The sequence below is a fragment of the Cataglyphis hispanica genome, chromosome 8 (genome assembly GCF_021464435.1).
Source record: "Cataglyphis hispanica isolate Lineage 1 chromosome 8, ULB_Chis1_1.0, whole genome shotgun sequence".
Classification (NCBI taxonomy): domain Eukaryota; kingdom Metazoa; phylum Arthropoda; class Insecta; order Hymenoptera; family Formicidae; genus Cataglyphis; species Cataglyphis hispanica.
In genome coordinates, this window is record NC_065961.1 from 6,106,259 (window position 1) to 6,121,497 (window position 15,239).

General features: G+C 33.0%; 1 protein-coding gene and 1 long non-coding RNA gene across 4 annotated transcripts in view; one reads left to right on the forward strand and one right to left on the reverse strand.

The window, feature by feature from the left end:
- LOC126851595 (uncharacterized) overlaps positions 1-15,239 on the forward strand; it is a 282,884-nt gene that overhangs the window by 163,034 nt on the left and 104,611 nt on the right. The gene's annotated exons all lie outside the window — the stretch shown is intronic.
- LOC126851567 (lachesin-like) overlaps positions 4,533-15,239 on the reverse strand; it is a 132,661-nt gene continuing 121,954 nt past the window's right edge. The window contains exons 12-13 of one of the 3 annotated variants that reach the window (XR_007687704.1): positions 14,156-14,221; positions 4,533-4,967 (exon numbers count right to left, since the gene is read on the reverse strand). The gene's annotated coding sequence lies outside the window, so the exon portion shown is untranslated. The remainder of the gene's footprint in view (positions 4,968-14,155; positions 14,222-15,239) is intronic. The other 2 variants (XR_007687701.1, XR_007687702.1) reach the window with 2 other exon arrangements.

Below are 15,239 nucleotides of genomic sequence, written 5' to 3' on the forward strand. Positions count from 1 at the left end.
GACCACACACAAGGCTTAATCAGACCTCAAAGTATTGCACGTACCGACTTTGCGACAAGTTTCCGCGTAACAGCATTCCTGAAGCCGGAAGCGTCGTGCCCCGGTCGCGTTGCGAGTTAAAGAAGGCAATGAGAGAGAATTGTATAAGAATGAAAATTGCGAGGAGAGACGCTCCGAGGTTGCGCTTGGACTTTGATGAGTCTAGCTTGGAAGGATAACATTTGCGACCGCTTCTATCTCGGTTGAAAATCGGGCACTGAAAATTGTAAGAAGGAACAGAATGCTTTTCAAATGCTTATCAATGTTAAATCAACATTAATACCTTACGTAACAATGTAATAGCGTATTCAATTCGATTCTAATTCTTCGATAAGAAATGTAGGAATTTACAAGGAGGAACTCGCGATTTTCTGAGCGTGCGGCGAATAACGCGGTTCGCGAGATTGCGGAAGACGACCCCGTCCATACCAATCCGAGATTTTCCTATTTCGCCACAAGTTGCAGTCTATAACACACACGCATGTAATACGTGCACACATATATGCGAACGCGCTCGCGTACATCCGCATACGCGAGAAAACGGACGAATGCGTGCGCAAGATTCTCCAGTCTCAATCTCCCGCGAAAGAAGCCGCGTTAATTAACAGTCGCGGCCGATCGCGATACTACCGTCGAACTATAAAGATAACGGCGCGCGTCGGATGTTCTCCGGTAAATGGCTGCCTGGTGGGCGTCGCAACCCCGTTCCCTCGACGTCATCATCATCATCGTCGTCGTAGTCGTGGTGCGATGTCGCGGCGCCGTATCCGACAAAGTCCCGCGACACCGGCTGACTGTCGAGGATGTCGTTGTTGTTGTTGTTGTTGTTATCTCGAGCTGTTTCCTGGTAATTGTCTTCTCTCTTAGGCGGCCCAGCACGGGCTCGTTATCTGGTGAATAATTCAATAAACTGCTTGGGAGTTTGTAAAGCGAAAATTTCACGGTTTAGGGGCAAAAAGCGACGCGAGAGAGATGTTCCGTTTGATGCGTCCGCGACTCTTCGGGCTTCATCCCTGATCTCTGATTAGAGCGGCCCTTAACAATGAAAACTGCGATCACGTCGATCGAATTGTTGATAAGATTATTGCCTTATTTGCAAAATATTTTAGACTATTTCTTGATTAAATAATTATTTCAATTAATAAAATGATATTTTAAATAAATAATTGTTAAACAGAGAGAGATAGAGGCTCAAAGATTATCATATTTTATATATTAGCAGAGTTATATATATTGTTTAGTCTAAAATAATTTAATATTGGTTTATTTGTTTCTGGAAAAATTGTTGTTTTTAATTTCAATCATATGAGTTTAGTTTGCAATTGACTTGCCGACGAATCGTGCGAAACTGAAACTAATTTCAAGCTCGATATTAAATAACTCTGTAATGTACTACTGCCAGTAGAATACATAATGTCGTTGTGCATTGAAGTAAATGTGTTTTAAACATGATGTACGGAATAAAAACTATTATATGCGTTTTGGACATCCGATACGGTTCAGTAGAACAACATGTTGCTCTCGAATGCATTCGAAAAACAGATGCTTCTCATCGGCAGATATTTCAAAATATAATATACTCGATAAGTGACACGCGCGTGGATGCCGATCACTCGAGAAAAATACAATTTGCCGCTCACGTTGCCTTGTGATTTTGTTCAAAACATGTCACATCCGATTAAATCGTGCGTTTATCTACCATAATTACATACTACCGATATATATATATATATATATATATATATATATATATATATATATATATATACATAACACAAGCGTATGTAGGGGTGAGAGAGAATCCTATAGATATTTTTCGGCCAATATTTCCCCCGATAAATATTTCGCGGCCGTCGCGACGCGCAATCGCGCGCGAGAATTGCGTCGGCGACAAATATTATTTATTTTCCCATACAAACGGAAAATACATATTTTGAGTGGCGACCGAGCATGTTGGCGCGCGCGATCGGCACACGGCCGGTGTAACCATTGAATAACGGATCTGTTTCTGGCAACTGTTGAATATTCAATGAAATAATTTGTTTCGTTCTATCGTCATTCTTTTTTCCACCTCGCGGTACGCCGCGAAACCAATCATAAATTGTAGCACGGTTGTTAGCGGGACGAGCCGAGCACATTGACGACCAGTCAAGACACTTCCGCCGTGGTGGACGCGAAATAATTAGAACGCTATGAATAAAGTCGCGTTTCCGATCTCCGTGATTGTAAATTAATAATTTCTTTCTATAAATTCATTGTGGATTCGTCGATCAATACGGAATTGATTTTCCCCAACAGAATATAAGAGCAGTTATACAATTCCAGCTTTTCTTAAAATAATTTTCTTCCGATTTCTTAAATAAATTATAGAACATTAATCTTCTTTTATTGAAGTTTATATATAGATTTCATTGTGAGATTTATATTTAGCATGCAATACTTGCCTGATCAAATATATGGGACATCAATTAAGATTAAGCTTAAAAATCAATGAACTTATGTATATACATGTCAAAATTATTTATTTATATGCACATGTGTGAGTATTTATTGATAATTTGTGCTTGTATCTTCCAGCCTACCCTTTATTTAATTTTTAAATATTAATTTATACTTTTTTAACTTGGATCAAAATACAAGTAAAATATAAGAGTTTATGAAATTTAACTGTATTGTAATCTTAACTGTATTCAGAGCGATTCAGTCGTATGCATTAAAAACGCTGTTTATCTTACTGCATGCTCGTTTGAGAAATATATATGTAACAGACAATTGCCGTATTCTTTGTCGACGGTATGCATCGCGTTTCAAAATATCACGGGCCGTTTTATAAATGTAACAAGAGGTAAGCGACACTTTTGTTAACGGTCGCAAAGGAGAAACTTTAAAGGAGAGAATTCTCGACGTTCTTAAATGTTAAAGCAGTCTTTAATGACGCTCGCTACGCTGCGTAAAGTGTTTCTTACATTCTTCCTGCTCGACGAGAGGATTATGATATATTTCTTCTTTTTTTTTTTTTTTTCGAACAACAACTCTACAATTGCGGAGCATGTTTATCATTCCAATGCGATTAGCTTGGAGATACAGTGAAATAAAACTTGTAACTCTTGGATGCATTATTTAAGTAATAAGCAAGCCGAAGAATCAAACTGCTACTTGTACAGAAAAGATCAAATTTATAAAAGAAACTTGTTATATGTTTTTTTAGCTTTATTATACAATTAATTTTATTTGATTATGATTATTTACATAGTTTTTTTTTTAATTTTACTTCGAAGATTTCACGCTACAAATTGAAACAAAAATTGTGAACCATATCTGAATATTTGACCTAGATGCCAAAAATTATCTTTTAATTTTGAAATAAATTTTATTTTGACGATATCTTGTTGATTAAAAAGTCATAATTGCTGCTGGATATTGCACAAAAATTTTGTCCCTTAGAGAAAATGTTATTTTTCTAAGAAGCTGCAAACTGAAATGTATATTTTGATCGTGTATACAATCGAAGAAGATGTCAAATTGTACATTTATCAGAATTCGTGCAGGAGATCCGGTACGTCTCCGAGATCTGACAGAACACAAGTTGCGTTTAGGAAATCTCGCGGCCCGGGGATTAGGACGCAAAACGATTTATTATAACGAGTATTGCTTGTCGCGGCTGGAGTCACGGATCCTACGTAATACTTTGCGAAGTAAGGAGACGCAGATTGGAGATTAGCGCGACAAAATTAATAGGCCGCGGCCTGACAGGAGAATACTGCAATCCACCTGGGACCGCGTCCGAACAAGTCTCCCCGAAGCGTGTACACGACTTAAATAAGAGCGCGACGCGAGTGAAGAGGTGATTTTTAAATAATTTCGCGCGCCGCCCGTTCGCGAAACGAGCGAACGAGCGAACAGTGAATCATTACTGTAAGCCGACATCGACGTCGCGAAACTATCGACCGTACCTGCGCTCCGCTGCCGATGTAAATCAACCGTATCGCGATATAATTAATGATATAACTTGGAAAATTTCCTAGGCTCGAGACAAAAGTAAGCAAGCCCGCGGCTCTTTTTTATTTTCACCGCGAAATCATCAATCTTTTTCCCTTCTCTGCCTCCGCTCCTTCGCGCTTCTGTCGATCAATTTGAAATGCGTTTATGCTCCGGTAATGTTCGCATCGATCCTGTATCTCGAAAGATTCATGTAAGCATACGTATAAAAGTGCAGAGTTGGAATATTGATTATAATATGCGTTAACTACTTGCAAGATATGTATGCGAATGAAAAAGTCTTAACAAAATGATAGTGAAACTTAAACATTAAAAAATCTCTTAACTCTATAAGAAATATGAATAATATAATTAAATGCATACTGCGACAAAATACAATTCATAGCTTCTACATATGTAATGTATATGTCATATGTTCTATACATAGATATAAATTACATTTTGCATATACAAAGAATTTGTCTCAATTTTTTTATTATAGCAAAATATTAATTTTAGATTGGTGAAAATCTAGAAAAAATTATTTGACATTAGTCTTACAAAATTATGCGTTTATCACTGCGAAGTTAATTAGTTGGATGCTTTAATGTTATTTTATATTATTTGCCATGCCGACAACTATTATACATGTTAATAGGTGATACATAAGAAATTGCAGCACTTCCCTCTCTTCTTTAGAAAATCGGTAATCGGTAATCGCGCTGCTGATTAACGAGGCTCGTCGAAGAAAGTGAACTCCGTCCATTGTGCCGCGGCATCAATGAGCCCTCCTCGATCATTTTCTTTCAGTCTTCGAGCCCTCTTCTTTGGGTTTGCGCTTGCCGTTCTCACTTTGCTCACAGGACTCTCAATTCCAACTGTGCATTCGTCTCCCGGATATTCCGATTCCGATATTCGCGTCAATCGATAACTTCCGATTATTCCCCAATCTACAAAAAAAAAAAGAAGAAAGTCTTTTCTGCTATTATTTTGCCGTTTGTTTGATTCAATAAAAAACGGGCTTATTCAAGTATTTCTTAAATATTTAAAATATTGAAACATTTTAAAAATGTGAAAAATTTATAGCAAAAAGCTATCGAGATTTATTGATACGGCGAACAATGATTTTTAAAATAATGATACTGTGACTTGATACAACAAGTAAAGTAATTATATTGCTAATATAGCGTACATTGATAATATCACATAGAATAAACGCAATAACATAGAGAGTAAATATAGCAACCTCTTTCGTAATTGAAGAAGAGATAATGCATATGCTAGATCTTATATGTAACATAAAAAATCGCCAAATTTATATAAATATCCGAAACGATGTAACGTGATTATTACTTAATCGATTTTATTTTTAACTGAAATAATGTGCGCTCGTCGTGGAGCATTATTGACAATATTTCGAATGTACATCAGCTAAAATTTAACAAGCTCGTCGGTGTTACTCGTCGATAATGTTCAGCGTAATGAAAGAACGCGACACACTGAAATTGCTGAGCACGAAGCGACTCTTGTCGGCGCTGTGAGTTTAATAATTGTTCGTTCTGTCCGCATGATTGCTATGAAATAAAAAGACGATGATAGCTCAATGCATCACATGATAACGAGTAGACAAGAAAAATAAAATCGTCTGTACATGCTTCACCTGCTGTCGCGAGAAGAAATTTGCAAGTAAAATCCACTTTAGAACGACATAAAGGAGAAGCAATTTTTCTTAACAATGACATTTAGATTGACGTAAAAATAAAATTTTATTTAATTTAGCGTATATTTTTAATACATTTTTGCTTTTAATTTTTATTTGGACAAAAAAGAAATTACATTGCCTTCACGATGTATGAAAACTTGTCTGTTGTTTTACTTACACTGTGTGGTGGTGCAAATCTTTTTTGAATACGAGTGCTATGCTGATGCAAAATATACATACACAAAATATGCAACGTTATTGATTTTAATTATAATTTTAATAGCACAGTCAAGAATTTTCATTGTTATAAAAATATGTGAATTGCGAACGCATTATAACAATTTTATAATATTTATAATAGTTATTATTAAAAGCAGTTTTGTGTAAAGGCAATTCTATTAAATTAATGGATATTGGCGGATAATTAACAAATTAATTTAACAGATTATTTTAGTGTGCTTAAGTAACTTTTCAGTTTGATTTCTATTTTAATTTTTCATTTTAATATTTTAGAAGAATATGTATAAAAAAAGTATGTGTGTGTGTGTGTGTGTGTGTGTGAAAGAGTATATTGACTTGCATCGCGTAAATATAGTTTTGTCCTGCGATTGCATATATTAACAGAATAATTAATTTTTTTATTTGCTTCTGATCTTTAATTTAATCTCTGCAATTTCTATTATTGTACAGCAATATTATTCCGAACAAATTTTAACTATAATATGCGGACGTCCCGAAATATCGCGACGAATTAAAATCATTTTTTTCTCGATCGAAAACGGTACTCTTTTTTTGTCGCGATGTCGCACATTTTCACGTATAGTCTCGCATTATAATATATGTCATGCAAATATAGGATGATATTAAAATTGGTAAGATTTTCTGACGGGGCGTACCGTCTTTGCCGTCGATGCAATCCTGAGAGCCGGCACGTCGACGAAAAGTCTAAATAAATATTTGCCACGTACTGGCCAACCTGCTTTATTTGCATGTGCAGATGGAGGAGGGAGGGCGTATGCGCGCAAGCGAGGATATATTGGTTTACCTACTGAAATATTCGGCCGTCTGTCAGGCAATGTAAATCTCATTTATAATAATGACGATGCTGCGTCTTCTTCCTTTTTTTTCATTTTCCTCTTTTACGCTGATTCTCCTTCTTGGTTGTCATTGTCGATTAATCGTAATTCCGCGCAGCCGCCATGAATCTTATTTATTTCTTTGGTTTTATTTAGTGCGCTCTTTTACGAGTGGCAAGATGTAATGAATACGGACGACTAAGACTTTGAAAACAGCTGTTATTGTTAATAGCTTGGCGTTTTAACAAACAGTTAAAAAATAATTTCTTCTGTAATTTTTTTGCAAAATTTCAAAGTATTAATACAAATTGATTTAGATATTTATTTTTTACGAGATCACATTTTTTACTTTTTTGTTATCGCAATGTATTTGAAGTTGTATATACATATATATAGTGTACGATTCTGATAAATTTGTTACTGTTTTTTTATATCAAGAGAATTATGAGACGAGCATTCTAATAAGATAAATTCGGCATCCATAGTTTCTAATTGCCTCGTTTAGAAGATATATGCCGTCCTTTTCTCTTCAAAATCCGCCAATAATAGTTAGCTCTAGGCAGGGTTCTCTCGCCTCTCGGCATCGCGACCGCAAACTTAAGTCACGAGGATTGCTCTCAACGGATTGTAAAGCTGCCTGGGAAAGAAGTCTGATAGTTTAATCGGTATATGCAGCAAATGGAAATCTGAATTGTTTTAACGTAATTGAGATTCTTTGCAATGAAATAATTTTTTAATTTACCAAAACCGAACATAGAAATTAGTGAAATTTATAACATAATGCAGAAATTAATGAACGTAGAAAAAATGAGTTTAAAAGAAATTTTTGTGTGTCATATAAAAGAATATATTTATTGTCATCAACTAACAGCTACGAGTTTCTTTAAATTATTTTGATTTTGATTTTAAAACTTTTGTTAATATATGTATACCGTCATCAAAAATTAATATTTTTCCATATTAAAAATTGTAGTTTTATTCACCGGTTATAAAATGCTTGCCCCATAGTCGACGTGTCATTTTTCACTAACCGTATCGAAATGGGTCGTCCTCAAAAAGTATTTCGAGGATGGCGAGGTATCGCATAACTCAGGATTATTTTCCTCCGCGCACAAACGAAATCGTCTTATCAGCACGCGCTGGTTCACTTTTACTAGCAAGAAAGACGTTGAATACGTCCATATACGCGGTTGAATTTACGTCATTTTGTCGGTTAGAAACAGAGTCTTAAGATAATATTATATATTTATAGCTATAAAAATTCCAAAGTAATATGTCAAGTATTGTTCAACGTATATAATATTTGTATAAATTACGCGTGCATCTGCAATTCTATCCGTTCTTTTCTTGAATTCTACTTTTTTCAGTAAATATTAAATGTCGTTATTGACAACTGGATTATTCATTACGATCGATTTTATTAATTAAAATGCTATGTCCAGATACCGAAAGTCATATTCGTTTGACAAGTGGACATATCACAAGCGGTCAGCATACCAATGGGAAAGAAAAGAAGGTCGAGATGCAATTTATCGTGTCAATCGTGACAGTCAATCGATAATCAATTATTAGCGCATCAATGCACAGAAATGGATCTTATACCATTGCGTTCTTCTTATGAAAAATTCTTACGTCTATATTTATAATCACATTTTTGCAGTTAGAATTTAGTTAGGGTCAATTTTTAAAAATAAGCTTTAAAAAATTACAGTCTAATAAATAAATTTTGGTGATTGCAACGTTTTGTTTATAATTATGATATATTAATATTACGTTAATATAAGTATTCTTAAGAAATGTAAGAAATATAAGAACTATTAAATCATATAGTATATTTGTTAATTTAACAATTGCATGGAATTTATATATAATTTTTAATAAACTTTTTTATATATAATATAAACAAGTTTTAACTGACAAACAACGACGGAATGAGTATTTAAAAGATAAATTGAAATATAAAACTTTTTTTTTGGTAATAATCATTACAATATGTTCTGATTATCGAATTGATCAAACTTCAAGAATAAATTTGCGATTGCGAATCAATGCGTGCGATATATGGTTCGATATTGTTGAAATATTGTGATGATCATATGATCGGCGATTTATCTAGCGGTTTTATTCAAAACACCGAAGTCGATCGATAAATTAGATCGAAATGGATCATCGTCGTGCGACGTTACAGATATTTGGATTTAAAAACAGTCGAATTTTAATTAAAGGATTTTTTACACAAAAACGCATTAACCCTTTTTTAAAAAGAAACTACTTCTTTAAAATGAAGACAAATAGAGTCACAGATGTCATGCTTATTAATATATATATAGTACAGAACATAACTCATTTTTTTAACTTTAAAAACTGATTTGTCTTTATGGGGGTATGGTTTTCCAAGAAAAATAAGAAAAAAGATTACGAATTATTATTTATACAATTTTTTAATTTTGATATGGAACATCTTAAAAAGGTAAAAGAGTTTCAAGTTAAAAATTCCCCAATAAATTGAAGCTTCTTGGAATTAAACGGAAAATAAAATTTCTGTATTTATTTACGCGCGCGCATCTCGCATTAGAATGAGAGTAAACTGAGAGGCAACATTGGCCCAAGTGGCCAAGTCGAGAGATATTCCCGGTAATTACTAACCAGGTCGAATTGTGTTCTTGGCGTATTTTAGGTGAGCAAAATAAGATCGAGAGCAGAGGAAAAGATTCGTTGCATGCGATAATAAAAAAGTGACATAAAGCAGGTAAAACTACAAGAGACGAAAAAATAGATTAATAATGTTGGAATTTTGCTTTTTTTGAAAACGCGACAGATTATTTAATTCCATCTAATATGAAAGAAGAGGGTAATCATTCTTTTATTAATCAATATGTTTTTTTCTGTTGAAAAAATGTCGATGAAAAAAAATTGATGCATGTTGATTTATTGATAAAAGAATTAGATTAATTAACAAGTTATAAGAAAAGCATGCCATGGGATCAATTACTTATTTTGTAATTATAAAAATAAAATTAGTTTTTATATATTAAATGATAAAGATTCTATAAATATTTTATTAATAGCTATAATTAAATTTTGTTATATATATATATATATATATATATATATATATATATATATTAAATTTCTTTAGCTGTTTTTTATGAGATTAAATGCAACTTAGAAAAAACCAGTTTAACACGATGTGCAATAATTGATCAAGTACCGGAAGACTAATCTAATTTAAGAAAACATTCCATGTAGAATTAAATATTGCATATACATTGTCATAATAATTACTATTTAAAGTTCTTTGTTATTTTTGCGGATTAAATAAATTGGGGAAGTGAGACAAGGATTCGCGTACGTGTCGCGCTCGAGGATCGCCGAACTCATCACATGCGTAATACCGAGGGAAAGAAAAGGATCTGGATGCAATTTGCTTCCGTCGACTGTGACGACCGTGCCGAACGACGATAGTCGGACGCGGGAGGAGTGTTCTACCACATAAAGGGAGACGTATAAATAAAAAAAGAGAGAAAGGGAAACGTGAAAAGTCGTCCGAGGAGAGAAGGTTGATCGGAGTTGAAAGGGGAGGAAAAGAAAGATAGATAGATAAATAGATAGAGAGGAAACAGGGGATGAAAAAGCAGAGAGGCAGAGATACGAAACGGCTTACGTGCACTTTCACGGGGAAGAAGCTAAACAAAGTCCGGCGCGCATTACTTTACGAGCGTGGAGGGACGTGATCCATCTCGTCGTTAATGCGATGCGAAGCATCCCCATAAAAGGCTCGTGATCTCTCCTTTCGCCACCTGAGCAGAGCGCGTCTAGCTAATCCTAGGTGGAAGAGGTTCGACGACGACGTCGCAAAGCCGCGATGTCACAGATAAATGCTGCGCGAATTTCCAAGGCGAAAGAGAAAGAATTACCTGCCTTGCCTACGTGCTCATTTGTTGACGATTCCGCTGTTAGACAATGTTGAGTGAGACAGAATGAAGAGAGATAATTTTAAAATTTTATTTATTTCTGTTATATTTATAGCTTATATTCATGCATCGTAAAATTCTTGTTCATTATATATATATATATATATATATATATATATATATATATAATTTTATTCCCAAATCTTAATTAAACATTCCGGATATCAGTCAGAAGACTCTCTCGAGATTATTAGTTCTCGTTGTTGCTAGCATGCCAATTGTTAGCATTTCCAGTCGATGCCTTGAAGGGAAATTCCACGGGAAGTGTACGGTATAAGGGAAACTATGTGCGTAGAATTTCGCGTATTTCCAGGTCTTCAGGATAATCATCTTATGAGTTGCCTTAAAGAATCGATACACGCGAAACAATATTAGTATCCAATAATTGGATACTACTTGTTAAACGCAAGTTTTCGAAATTTCCCTTCGCGCAGTCGCGTGCACGCGAGTCAATATATCTTTTGAGAGATTAATTTCTTCATCGGGAGGGGGGAGGGGGGATTTACATATATGTATACATATAATATTAGATTATATTAAGAATTAAAACTCTTATATAATATATGTAAAATCTTGAAGAAAGGCTGTATATAAAAAGCTCGTTTAATGGAAAAATAAACAATTAATGTAATATTGCAAGATAAACCTCATGCAGCAATGGTTGCGTAATCGAAATCCAGTGAGGAAACTAGATCCCATACCTAGTTGATGTAATGCAAGCGCGGCGAAATTTACATGCTTTGCTCTCAGAACCGCATTAGAGCTGTGTCTTACAATTGCGTATCTTGTTTCAAATGTTTATTGAATGCAGTAAGAAATTGAAATCATTGCAATAAACATTATTTAATGAAGATTGATATGATAAATGGTATAATGAATATTACTCTGCAGTAAAGATAGAAAATTCAGTATTAAAATAAAATTTGCATCGAAGCAATATTGAACTTGTTTTTTTTATAGCTTTCTTCATCAGCTTAAAAAGTTCTCCACTATATATATCTAAATGAAAATCATTAATTGACAAATAAATTTGATCTTTATTTTCTTACGTATTTTTGTGCAATTTTCTTTCTTTTCAATAATATTTTTTAATTTCGACATTTTCTACAATTTACATTTTCTTAAATTATTTTATATTTTCATATTACGAGAGCATCTGTAAGCTTTATATGTATATGAATATTTATATGTATGTGAAGTTATCTTTGCAGCATAAATTTGTTAATTGTATAAGTGGTTCATTGAGTAACAAATCGTTCAAATATACCTTCGATATCCGATTACGTTCATTTTACCTCTATTAAGGAATTGATCGATACCGTTTCGCGCGAACGATAGTTGTAACGTAAGCACAGCGAGAGGTACGTCAAATGGCGCTAGCGAAGCGGCATATCTTATTAGAAACAAATATTCATGTCACATACCCGGCACCGGCTGGTGCCAAGTGTTTGACTGTTACCCTACGCCGCACGTGCGTGAGAGACCGGGCGAGTCTGGCATATCTACCCCGTGTTTCAAAGAACTTTGAAATAATATCGAGCGAATTTTTCCATTTGCCTCGTTGAACTCTTGGCGTCCGTCTGTAATCCTCCGTGGAAATCCATATAACTAACCGCAGCGCATGTATATACTTCGCCGCTTCGTCCACTCGCTGGATATATTTTCAAAGTATATTCGAGAAAAGACTCGTATATTTGATACACGAATATTTCAAAGTAACATCTTTTCCTTTTTAAAGTTTTTTTCTTTTTGAAGCCAAAATGTAAAACGCTCTCCGACACGCGTTTGACATGTTATTATTGGCGATCATAATCTCGCGATTGCATCGTAATATAGTTGCTAATAATATTTTTTTATAGTTTGTTAAAATAATGTTCTATTTTTTCGAATTTGTTATATATTTTTGTTTTATATTGCACTATGCACGCGATGTTCGGAAATTATTAACTAAATGTTTATTATAGATTTTGAAAATAAATTTTTTTCGCAAAAATATCAAGGCATCTAGTTTGAATACTTAATGATTTCAAATATTTATATTCAACGTGGTAAAAAAAGCTGATGAAAAAGATATCTAATGATACCTTATACAATATTTTACAAAGATAAAATATATAGAACGTAAGTAAATCGACGCATATCAATATAGTTCACAAAATATCATCTAAAGTATGTCAATTTTCCGTAAGAATTGCTAATATTTTGATGCAGAGATATTTATATAAAAATATGCTTTATCGGAAATATTGTTACCGTTTCGCTTGGACCGTAGTGATAAAAATCGTAATTGACGTCAGAGGATAATCAATATAATGAGCTATTTTATATAATGAGATTATTTTTGTATAACATAAGAAGAAGAATATTCCTATTATGTGAGATAATATATTCAGTCTATTAAAATACAAACTCCAATATATTAACAAAGGATAAATAAATGATACGCAAATAGATATGAAAACAATTTACTCGGAAAATATATTTTTGCTCATATATTTATCACATTTTGCATATTTAAAAATCGATAATAATTAGTTTGAATAACATACAATACAAAAATATGTACAATACACTAATATTTATGACTACACTATATATATATATATATATATATATATATATATATATATATATATATATAAAAAAATATATATATATATATTTTTTTAATTATAATATTTGATATTCCTTTATTTTTTTTTATGACATAACAAAATATGTATATATAAAAGCAAATTTGAATATTATATTCAGAAACATATTTTGTGAAAACGATTTTATTTATTGTTTTTACTCAAAGATCTAATTTAATAATAATTTTTATCGAAATTTATAACATCATTGATACACAAATTAATAGTTTGCTGATTTTGATATGAGACTTTTATTTTATCCTGAGAGAAATAACATAAAACGTATTGTTTATTTTGATAAGACAAAGTTTTTCAGGATTAACAAAGAAAGGTTCAAGTTTTCCTCGGCTTTTGCGATTTGAAAGTTTGTATCTAGTGCGCTTTGTCGATTTGCAAAGATTCTGCAGCTCTTTTTCTGCTTGAATTTACGAGTACGAGTATATCCAATATTAAATTCCAGAATATTGCATTATTAATACACGTGAGTTCGAGGCAGAGTACAATGTAGTATCTAAATATTTCAGAAATGATCTCTTCTCTCTCGCTTTGGCTAATCATTTATGATTTTTTTCGCATAATGGTGGAAACGATACCGAATTTCATCATTTACTATCGTCGCTAAAAATCTTCCATGTTGGTTTTTTTCACATAACATTCATTTCAAAAAATTTAAAGTATTGACAGAATTTTGACAGAAGGATATCAAAATTCCGGCATGTCTACTTATATTAAACATTTTATGCAAAAACTTACCTCTCTCCGTGCTGGAATTTTCTCCGGTATGCAAAACTGCACGAAAGAGTTAAAATTTGCAGATATCTAAAATAGAAATATAATATATAAAAAAGCTATTAATGTGTAATGTAATGATGATAAAATAATATTATCATTAATAGATTATTTTTTCGCGGTATTATATGAGAAAATATATATTTTAATATTATTATGAGAAAATATAATTAGTTTTATAACATAAGAGATTAACTTCGAGAGAACATAATGTGATATCAAAAACACAAATAGGTTTCTGCGCAATAATATAATCATACAAGATTTTATTTGCAGCTTCATATGCGACACGAAGCTTCCTCTTTATTCCGTCTTGATATTTGGTTACAGTATGTTCACAATTATTTACAGAATTTTACTTTTCGCTACCTTCTTACACGACTATATTTATACAATTCGCGTCACTCATCTTGTCTTTAATTAACTTTAATTTACTGAGGTGTTCAATTGCGCGTACGTATAGTTGATACAAAATTACTAGCGAGCACTATACATCGCGCATTTTCGGAAAAAGAAAAATGCCGTTGAAAAATCATATCGGACGCCACTACAACTTCGCAATTATCATTTATACAGAGAAAGATAGCTTTTACGTTTGATAGATATGTACGTAGATAGTTATACACATTGTATCAACGGTCGAACGTTCTTTCATACGAGCAAGTATCTCCATGCTCGAGATGGTACTCGCATGATCTCGTTCGGATGCGAAACAATTGTCCCATTTATAATAACGCAAGGATGCAACTTCTTTTCTCAATATACAAGTCAAATTGATTTTGCTAATGAATAAAAACAATGCAGTTCATTTAGCTAGTTTTTTGAGAACACTCATCGCGATGAAGCATATTTTCTGTTAAAGCACATTTCCGCCTCGCTAGGATCGATATGTTCCTGGATATCTCGAATTTACATAAACCAAATCAAACAATGTTCTTCATCTTTTGTCTATTTAACTTTTACATTATCATACAAAAAATATACAATATATAATTTTGATACAAACGTAATAAAAAATTTACTTTGTGTCTTAACATCAAAAGAACCG